This window comes from Rhagoletis pomonella, unplaced genomic scaffold (assembly GCF_013731165.1).
Source record: "Rhagoletis pomonella isolate Grant_MI unplaced genomic scaffold, Rhpom_1.0 Rhpom_scaffold_00008, whole genome shotgun sequence".
NCBI lineage: Eukaryota > Metazoa > Arthropoda > Insecta > Diptera > Tephritidae > Rhagoletis > Rhagoletis pomonella.
In genome coordinates this window covers 25,315,455-25,324,723 of record NW_023458562.1, presented here as the reverse complement: position 1 = coordinate 25,324,723, position 9,269 = coordinate 25,315,455, and the positions used below count along the sequence as shown (strand labels likewise).

Genomic DNA, 9,269 nt, shown 5'->3' with positions numbered 1-9,269 from the left:
TTCGGTTCCCTGGAATGTATCAGTGGCTTAAGAACACGCAAAGCAAGTTTCTTAAAAGCTTTTGCGTTGAGTATCGACTATAAGTTCATTTTGATAGACGCTATAGTGATAGGTCAACTTGAAAAGAGGTTTACCGAGAGTTTGCTGGGGTGACTGGTTGGTTGGTTGAAGTGGCGAGTTTAACAAGTCCAAAAGAAAAAAGAATTTTACATAGAAAAAGCGATAACAAAAATAACAGCAAAGGATGGATATTTCTCTTAAATCCAGCATGTGGAATTTTAAAAAACCGATTAGTTGTATATAAACCTAATTCAAGTCCTACGCAGTGCTGTGCAGTCGCACAGGAGATGCTCTACCATTTCTTCTGCATCTGGTTAGTTACTACTACTACAAGAATTGTTGAATATCAGTGCTAGTCTTGCGACATGAACACCCAAAGCCCAGTAGCTTGCGAATTTTTAAGAAGTCCTTTTAGTGCCATAAACTTCTAAAGACTCTAGAAGATTTTAAAATTTTCCACCAGCCGTTTGCCACATTTTGTCTGTGCGAAAATGTGCAGCTCTTTATATACATAATCATAAAGTTGCAGCTCTTTATATATATCAGAGGTTCAATAATCTCTACTACCGCTGATATACTCAGGGCCAGCCCGTTTCTGAGTAGAGCGATCGGCTATTTCGCTGTTATGAATGCCCCCAATTCGTGCCCATAAATTATTATAAATTATCGATTTTGGTGTTTTATTATCTTGCGTTGGCTAAAATAATGTTTCAGCTATTCAAATATATCCAAGACGATCTGTTCCTATGATCAGTGTGAAAGTGTTAGTTGACGCAGCGCTCTGAAAAGTAAAAAATGTAATGCTAAAGTAAAAAGTTATAAAAATTTGTTTATTTCAAGATAATTGTGTTTTAAATTATAATACTACATATTGCATCCGACCGTGTCCGACCTTTTGTTTAAGATACGATTTTGTACCATACAATATTAAATGTTTTTTTGAAGATGATTTTTTTAAATTAATTTTTTGCAACCAATTTCGTGTAAGATACACGTAAACGTAATTATCTTATAATTCGATAGCTTTTTCTTAAGAATTTTAAATACAAACTTAAAAAACTCAAATATAACTAAATTTCATATTTTTCAAATTCAACAAATTTCTTTTAATTTTAGGCGCCGTATTGGATCGGCCATTTCGTTTTTAGTTAGCTTGATTTCAGATTCAAATTTACAGACCCCAATAACTCTTAAATAATATAAATATAAGCCATTCTTATTATTATTTTTAACAAAATTATTGTTTTTAAGATTTTAGGCGCCATATTTGATCGGCCATATTAGTGTTCTTTTATTTTGACTTCATATTCAAATTCAGCGACCTCAAAAACCCCTGTAAACCTGAATTCATGTAAATATACTAATTTTTAAATTATGGGCACGAAATGGTTATCAAAAAGCACTATGCGGCACCACGAGTAGCGTAGTGCAGTGATAGTAAAAAAAAAAAATTTTAAAAATTTGCCTGATGCCGGGTTTGCACTAGGCATGCATATAAAAACATTTTTTACTTTTAAACTTATTGAATATGTGACTTGACGTAATAGCCCGGATATTTTTGTATTCGCAAATTTATAATTTAAATGTGTGTAATTTAATGCCTAGTGGAAATCTGGCATTATTATTTGCCATTAATTTTTCGTGATTTCATGTGAAGCTTGGCTGTGCATAAAAAAAAAATCATGCAGATAATCAATGCCTTATTTGAGCAACTATGCTTGCCATCTTTACAAAAATTGTATTCGTATTATTTGAAAAGTAAAATCAATTATTACATATGGGTATCAATCGAAATGGGTTGAATGGGCTTTACCTCTTAAGTATATGTAGGAGGGTTGCCACCTATTTAAAAAATCAAATTCAACTTGAATTCAGGCAATTAGGTAATTGAAATATTTATCAAAATATGGGTGTTAATCGAATGAGTTTTAAGAAGGATTTAGTCGAACTTAATAAAACTATACACAAGTTATTTTCAATTAAGTACTCTCTAGTTTGAACCTTTAGACTATTTTTGATATGTTTGAAGCGGTATGTCAGCTGTTTAAAAATTAAATTCAAATTATTTAGTAAGTGAAACATTTAAGCATGAACATCAATGAAAATAAACCCAAAGTCTATATTTCAACGCCGTGTTAGTTTACTAGTTACTTATGTAGTATATAATTCGAGTTTTTAGCAATTATTAATATATAATATAAATTTGATGACATAACTTGGAATTGTCATGTGACGTATAAGACAGATCTAGTTAAGCCAATTCAGATGGTTTTATCTTCTTTATATTGCATAATATTTGTACTAGATACAGTTATTTGTTCATATCATTCGTGTCATCATATTTTCTCGTTTTCTAAATTCGAAATGTCGTACGTACCACTGTTATCCCTAAGATATGCAGCGATTTACACTTTTGATCCCTTCAATTTGCGCTTAGTGCTTCCAGTTAGCTTACATACTTTCATATGTTCAAACATAAATAGCTAAGCAAATAAGGACACAAACAGTGGCGGTCAAAAGTGGAGTAATGCTGCTTCGTTTTTAATATATACAATGTTTTTCAAGCAAAAATTTTTTAATGTTTTTTTTTCAAATAGAGAAATTTAGGAAACCTGGCGTTGGCTTTCTTTTAAAAAAAACGCCGTCAACAAAAAATATATATATATTAAAAATCAATGCGATTTTTTAGCCGCTCAAAACTTGCACTTATTTCACCAAAATTGTGTTAGCCTGTTAACTGCATAGCCAAAAAATTTATAAAAATTCTGCTTAAAAAGCTCGAAATTTAGCTAAAAATTTTAGGAATTTCTCTAAATTCTGTATGAAGTTTGAAATTGTGATTTATATGGTTTTTGTTAAAGCATGAACCACAATTTTATAAAAAGATACCAAAAAAAATTTGGCTTGAAAATTATTGTAGGTATTAAAAATGAAACACCATTCATCCACTTTTGACCGCCACTGTGCACGTAATGTAAACAAATCATACTTCATGCGTTATTACCCTTTCGCCATTAATTTTGTATCAGTTTCATTGTTGTATTTAGTTTTCTTCTTTTTGCTATGCAAGTGTATTCTTACAATGCTTGCATATGTATTTACAAACACATACATACACATATAGGTACGTACATACATGTGAGCTTAAATGCATAGGGACACCTGTGTGCTGTTCTGCATTAAATATCATGTCATCATGTCATCGCCAGTGAGATTGTCAGTGCGTATGAGCAACTAAATGAGCACAGCACATCCCCGTTACTCAACTATTCAGTGTTGGAAAAAGTGGAATGAAGTAATAAAAAACATGTGCATAGCGAAATTTTTGATTGGCAAGGCTGTTAAAAACTTATAGTGATGTTGTTTTTTTTTTTGTTTTTTTTTGCTGTAGCAGTTGGTGTTTTTGAACGAGAAAGCGCTTTTTGTTTTCACTATTTCACCGTGCAGCTGCAGCTTGTCAAATGTCAATGCTAAACAACACGTACATTTGTGTGCTCAATTAATAATGATGACAATAGCAAATAAATGCAGCAGAATAGTGCAAAATAGAAAGTTTAGAGTTAGCTAGAAAAATTTATATGTGGGAGTGTTATTGAAGATAACATAAAACAAAATTTTGTTTAAAGAAATGACATTGAAATTTGCTTTAAATGGAATTATTTGTAAAAAATATTCCATTTAGCTAATATTTACTTTACTTGCATTTGGCTTTTTGAATAGGTGATAACTAGACATCGGAATTCCATGAAATTTGTATATGCAGAAAATATGAAAAAGATATGCAAATAATATGCAATCAATACTTATGTTAACAGGCTTTTGTATTAAATCAAAACAAATTCCTGCATAGTCATTTTATATACAAATCCAGCTTAAACCCTGTTGTTTATTTAGTACATCTATTAGTTTTTAGTATGTTTTAGACTACACCTTTTCTATATACATATGAATGTGTGTTCATATGTATGTAATATAAAAGAAAGTAGCTTAAAGTTTGTCACCAATAAACTCTATGGTTTCGCGCTCTGATAGTCTCGGCGAGTAGAGAGTTCATAAATATCTAGGTTAGAAAATGTAAAGGGTTGCCACCTATTAAACAATTAAATTCAATTAAGGGAAATGAATTATTACAATATGGGTATCAATCGAAATGGTTTGAAAAGGCTTTACTTGCCAACTACAGGCAGAAGGGTTGCCACCTGTTAAAAAATCAAATTAAATTTGAATTTAGGGAAATAAGTGGAGCTGAAATGTGTATCACAATAGATATGGGTGGCAAATATAAATCTTCCTCACTTTAAATGCAACGAGTTTCTGTCTTGGTCCAAGATTTCTTGGATGCTAAGCAAAAATATGCAATTTCATAGAATTCCGATGTCTAGTGATAACCTTTTTAAACTGTTTTCGTAGTAAAGATTTTGCAACCTATTTTCTTTGAAATCAATATTCCAATAATTCGTTATGATAACCGACGAAATTTGATTCGACTTTTAAACAGGTGGCAACCACTTTTTAAATTATTTTCGAAATAAAGCCTTCTTAAACATCTTTTGTCTGACGTGACATAATTTCGTAATGTTTCATTTTACTTATTGATGTAACTTAATTTGGCTTTTTAACAGGTGGCAAGCCTCTTTTTTAACGTATATACGAAATATTGCTTTCTTATACCTATTTCGATTGGCATCTATATTTAAATACGTTATTTAACTTATAAAAAAATTGTATTTGACTTTTAAACAGGTGGCAAACCTCTTCAAAATATTTTCCTAATAAACCCTTCTTAAACCTCATTCGTTTGCGACCCATATTATAATATTTCATTCAACTTATTAATAAAATTGAATTAGCCTTCTTAGATAGATTGCAATACTGTTAAACATATAACAGAAATTGAGCTTTTTTAAATCTCGTTCGTTTAACATTCATATTTCGTAGAGTTTGAGCTTTTCAGCAAGCGGCATTCCTTTCATGTTTATGTTATTAGTGGGAGATTTCCTAAACTGGTGGCAACTCTCATCAAAAATATTTACGAAATACATACAGCTTAAATAAAACGTTGCTTCAACTTCTCTTGGTTGATAGCCACATTAAAATAGATTATTTAACTTGTTAATTGAATTCATTTCGAATTTCTAAACAGGTGGCCCCTTTAATTTTTTTTTTTAAATAAAACTTGCTCAAACTTCTCTTGTTTGATACCCACACTAAAAATATATTTTGTTTAACTTGTGAATTACAGTGAATTGAACTTTCTGAACAGGTGGCAACCCTCCTAAAAAAATATTTTCAATATAATCGTTTTACAATCCCTTTCATTTGACCTCTACGCTATTTTAATATTTTATTTTATTTATTAATTGATTTTAAGTTTCAAAAATTTGGCTACTCACTTTAAAAGATCTCCTAAATGTTTATCCAGGTTATAACCTATGTGTTTACGAAAATTTTATGGAAATACGTCCTTCCATTTTAGCGTGATTCAGCAACAAACATACTACTCACACACTCACTCGCAAACTTTCACATGCACATAAATATAATAGCCGCTTCTACTGCATTTACGAACCATTTATATTTGAAAGCAACAATAAAGTTAGCTAGCAAACATGAAAGTTGGCGAGTTTGATCGTATGCACCTCATTAATTTCCTTCGTTCCGCCGCTCGATAGGATTTGGCGAAGCGAACGCGGTTAATGTTGGTAGGTTTAACCTATTGAACTTAGTTGTGCTCTCTTCGTTGGTGTTGGCCGATTTTTCCTACTAAGTTGGAAATAAATTAATGTACTTTGGAACGAATTTCCGTCGCCATTTGTCAAGTTTGGTTTGGAAACAAACCGGTTTAGTCGTTGTGCCCTCCTGAGTATCATTTCTTGTTCTTCCCTTAGGAGTTTGTAATGTTTTCAGCGATCGCAAGTAATAATTCTTTTTTTGTTTTTTAATTTCAACTGAGATGTGGATACTTTTTTCCGTTTTATAAAAGATTTATTTTTCGTTGTTTTTGTTTTGTATTCTAACTGTATGAACTGAGTTTGGCCTTTTACTGCATTCCGTTGCTGTTTTTGCTTGCCGCAACACACTACATATGTACATATATGTTTTTACAATACAAACTTGTAAAGAATACCTGTTAGCAGTTACTTCACATGTAGCAACTACTTACATGAAATCATGATTCATTCAACAATATAAGAACAGCAATCAAACATAGCACAATAACAAACGATTTATAACTTTTATATTTGACGATGAACATACTCGTAAACGTGTAAGTAAGTGTATCAGTACAGTTGTATTTGATTAGCTCATCCAACCATAACACCAATGTTGTTTACGATTTCACTGTATTTCTGTATTACTTGCATTTTTTTTGTTTGTATTTTGCGCTCCGCTACTATGTTTGGTATTTATGGATATGTAATTGTGTACAGACATATGTACATATGTATTTATAGGTATGCACTTACATATATACATATGTATGTACATATGTAAGGGCATGTGGTGCTATGATCTCAAGGATTAAGCATTTCGCATGACTTAGCTTTCATATTTATAAATCATTTATTGATTCCTATTTGCAATCTCTTGAATAGCGCTGGTCATACAGTAAAGGAATTATTGTTACTAGTAGTTAATACCTTCAAATCAAGGCTTCTTGTAATGTAACTACTTATGGATTTAAAGGCAGTGTATTAAATAAAATTTCTCGCATTTTTTTTTCAAATTTACTGTCTCTTTGACACTCGATAGGTAGTTCCCTTAGTTTGGTGATAGAGAAGTTCTTTAACTCGCGGCTATTCCCTGGTCCTCTTCACCTTCGCCGCTTTCAAGCGGATCCTAGTTTATAGTTGATTTCGAAAGACTAATTGAATGATCCGATAACGAGAAGGCCTTGGCGTTATACTGTTCGCATTTTAGGAATATATAGTTCTTTAAAAATTAAATTAAAAAATATTCATATACTTTTCTTTTTAAATTAAAAAAACTAATAAATAAAAGAATTTTAAATTGAAAAAAGGAAAAAGAAAATTAATGAAAATAATGCAAAAATATATGAAGATATTTTTAAAAATAAATAAAAATATTTTTCAAAATATAGTATATGTATATTTTTTTTTTAAGTAAAATCCAAAAAATTGAAGAAAATTAAATTAGAAAAAGAAAACAATTAAATCAAAATATAAGAAAATAATAGATACCACAAAATCAAATATATATATTTTTAAAACAAAATATAAAAATTAAAAGAAAATTTACTTAAAAAAACACAACAAAAAATAACATCCTAAAAATTAAATTAAATAAAAAATATACTTTTCTTTTTAAAACTATAAAATCTAAAACCCAAAGGAAAATTATTTTTAAAAAAACAAAAATGAAAAATGGTTTTTACATGACAAAAAAATGTATGAAATACGATTTTATAAATTTAGTAAAATTATAAAAAATATTGTTTTTTTTTAATAAAATATAATCTAAACAAAAGAAAATAATAAATAAATAGAAATATAAAATAATATTTTTTTCTCTTTACAATTAAATCTAATAATTCAAGAATAGTATATAAAAGAAAATTAAATTAATATAGAAAAAAGGAAATAAAGCAAATAAAAATAATTTTAAAAATAAATAAATATATTTTTAAGAATATATGTATATTTTTTTGGTGGCAGAAAATAAGAGAAAGGCACACAACGGTCGATTAGGACAGAGTCCTGCCTGTCTCAACACGCGTACCATTGTCTCTTGTTAAAGTGACCGGTATCCAACTTCAAATAATACAATATGTTCAACATCTGCAGGGTCTATTTAGGATATGTATGTGGTTATTTTGCCTTTGTTAATTGCTAAGCCTTTTAGCAAAGACTCAGGAAGATCTTGAAAATTTTCGACTTTTGCGTTTTTTTTAATCGTTTCAGAAGTTCATATATGCATTGAGTAGGCGTATGAAATAATGGGAAATTACGTAACTTTCCTACAGCAAATACATTGCATACTTCTAAGCGCACTGCTTATATCGGAGACTGTACCGAGTATACACTTTACAAATCTTTTGTAAAGAATAAAATTTTAGCTCTTCTGGCAAGAGGTAACAAACTCGTTCTTTTTAATTTTTCTAGGACGAATAAAAAATGCATAAAAAGCCAAGTCAAGATTAAAATATCCCAAAGATCCCGAAAATCACCGAATAATTAAAGACAATTCCCGGAAATACCTGAAAAAAGCTTTACAAGTTCTAAAAAACTACCGAAAGTAATCTAAAAACTCATGAATCATTTAATTATTTTATCAGTTTCTAATAATTAATAGGAAAAATTATCCGTCATTTTGTGTTCAGACCATATCACACAAATTTTCCTTTCATTCGACCAAAAATATATTCCTTGCAAAATATCAATGTTTCTTTTCAACATTGTATATATGTATACAGCATGACTTTGCTTACATATGCGAGTACGTATGTTTAAGTATGTTTTATATACATATATACTCATCCCCCAACTGCGCTTCCACCGCAGCCACATAAGCTTTTTCAAGCAATCAAACTTTCAACCAACCAGAATCATAAAGCATTCATCTTAATGGCAGTGCCAGAACAAAACTGAAACAAAGAAGACAAAAAAAAGATAAAATGCTTACTATAGACAAATACATAAAAACTTGCACCACATTCACAATAGCGAGCAGCGAGCAACAGCAGCAGCATACAGATTAGGAATAATCTTCTTCTCGTTTTTGACATTGGCATTCGCTGTGGGGCACCATAGAGCAACCAATATGCAGCTTTGAAAGAATACCAGGGTGAGCTGAAGAGGTGTGCGGTTTTTTAGAGCGCGGACTACGCGAACAAAATTCAATAATCGATTGATGAAATTCGAAAATCAACAAAAGTAGAAATACAGAAAATAGAGACCGGGAAAATTTGGCTACGCTGGAATGCATTGCAATTTTGCTTCTAAAATTTTTGTTATCATTGTTTCATGTTCATATGCAGCTATGATGTGTGGATCGGTGCAACGAATATTTTCTGTGGGTTACAGTACGTGTGTGTGTGTGCGTGTTTGATGTTGGATTGTCTTCCGAAAGAAAAAATATCACAAATAAGCTTTTTTCCCCATTTGCGTCTGCTCGAGTGAGGTGGTGTAGAATATGTATATGTTTCGGTTGTTGCTACTTTTCCACTTCAGCTTCGGCGATTTTTTTTT

General features: G+C 30.5%; 1 long non-coding RNA gene across 1 annotated transcript in view; it reads right to left on the bottom strand.

Annotated features, from left to right (window-relative positions):
• Nucleotides 1–743: 743 nt before the first annotated feature.
• LOC118744519 overlaps nucleotides 744–9,269 on the bottom strand; it is an 11,333-nt gene continuing 2,807 nt past the window's right edge. Inside the window, exon 3 of the long non-coding RNA XR_004993545.1 lies at nucleotides 744–841. This is a non-coding gene — a long non-coding RNA (uncharacterized LOC118744519). The remainder of the gene's footprint in view (nucleotides 842–9,269) is intronic.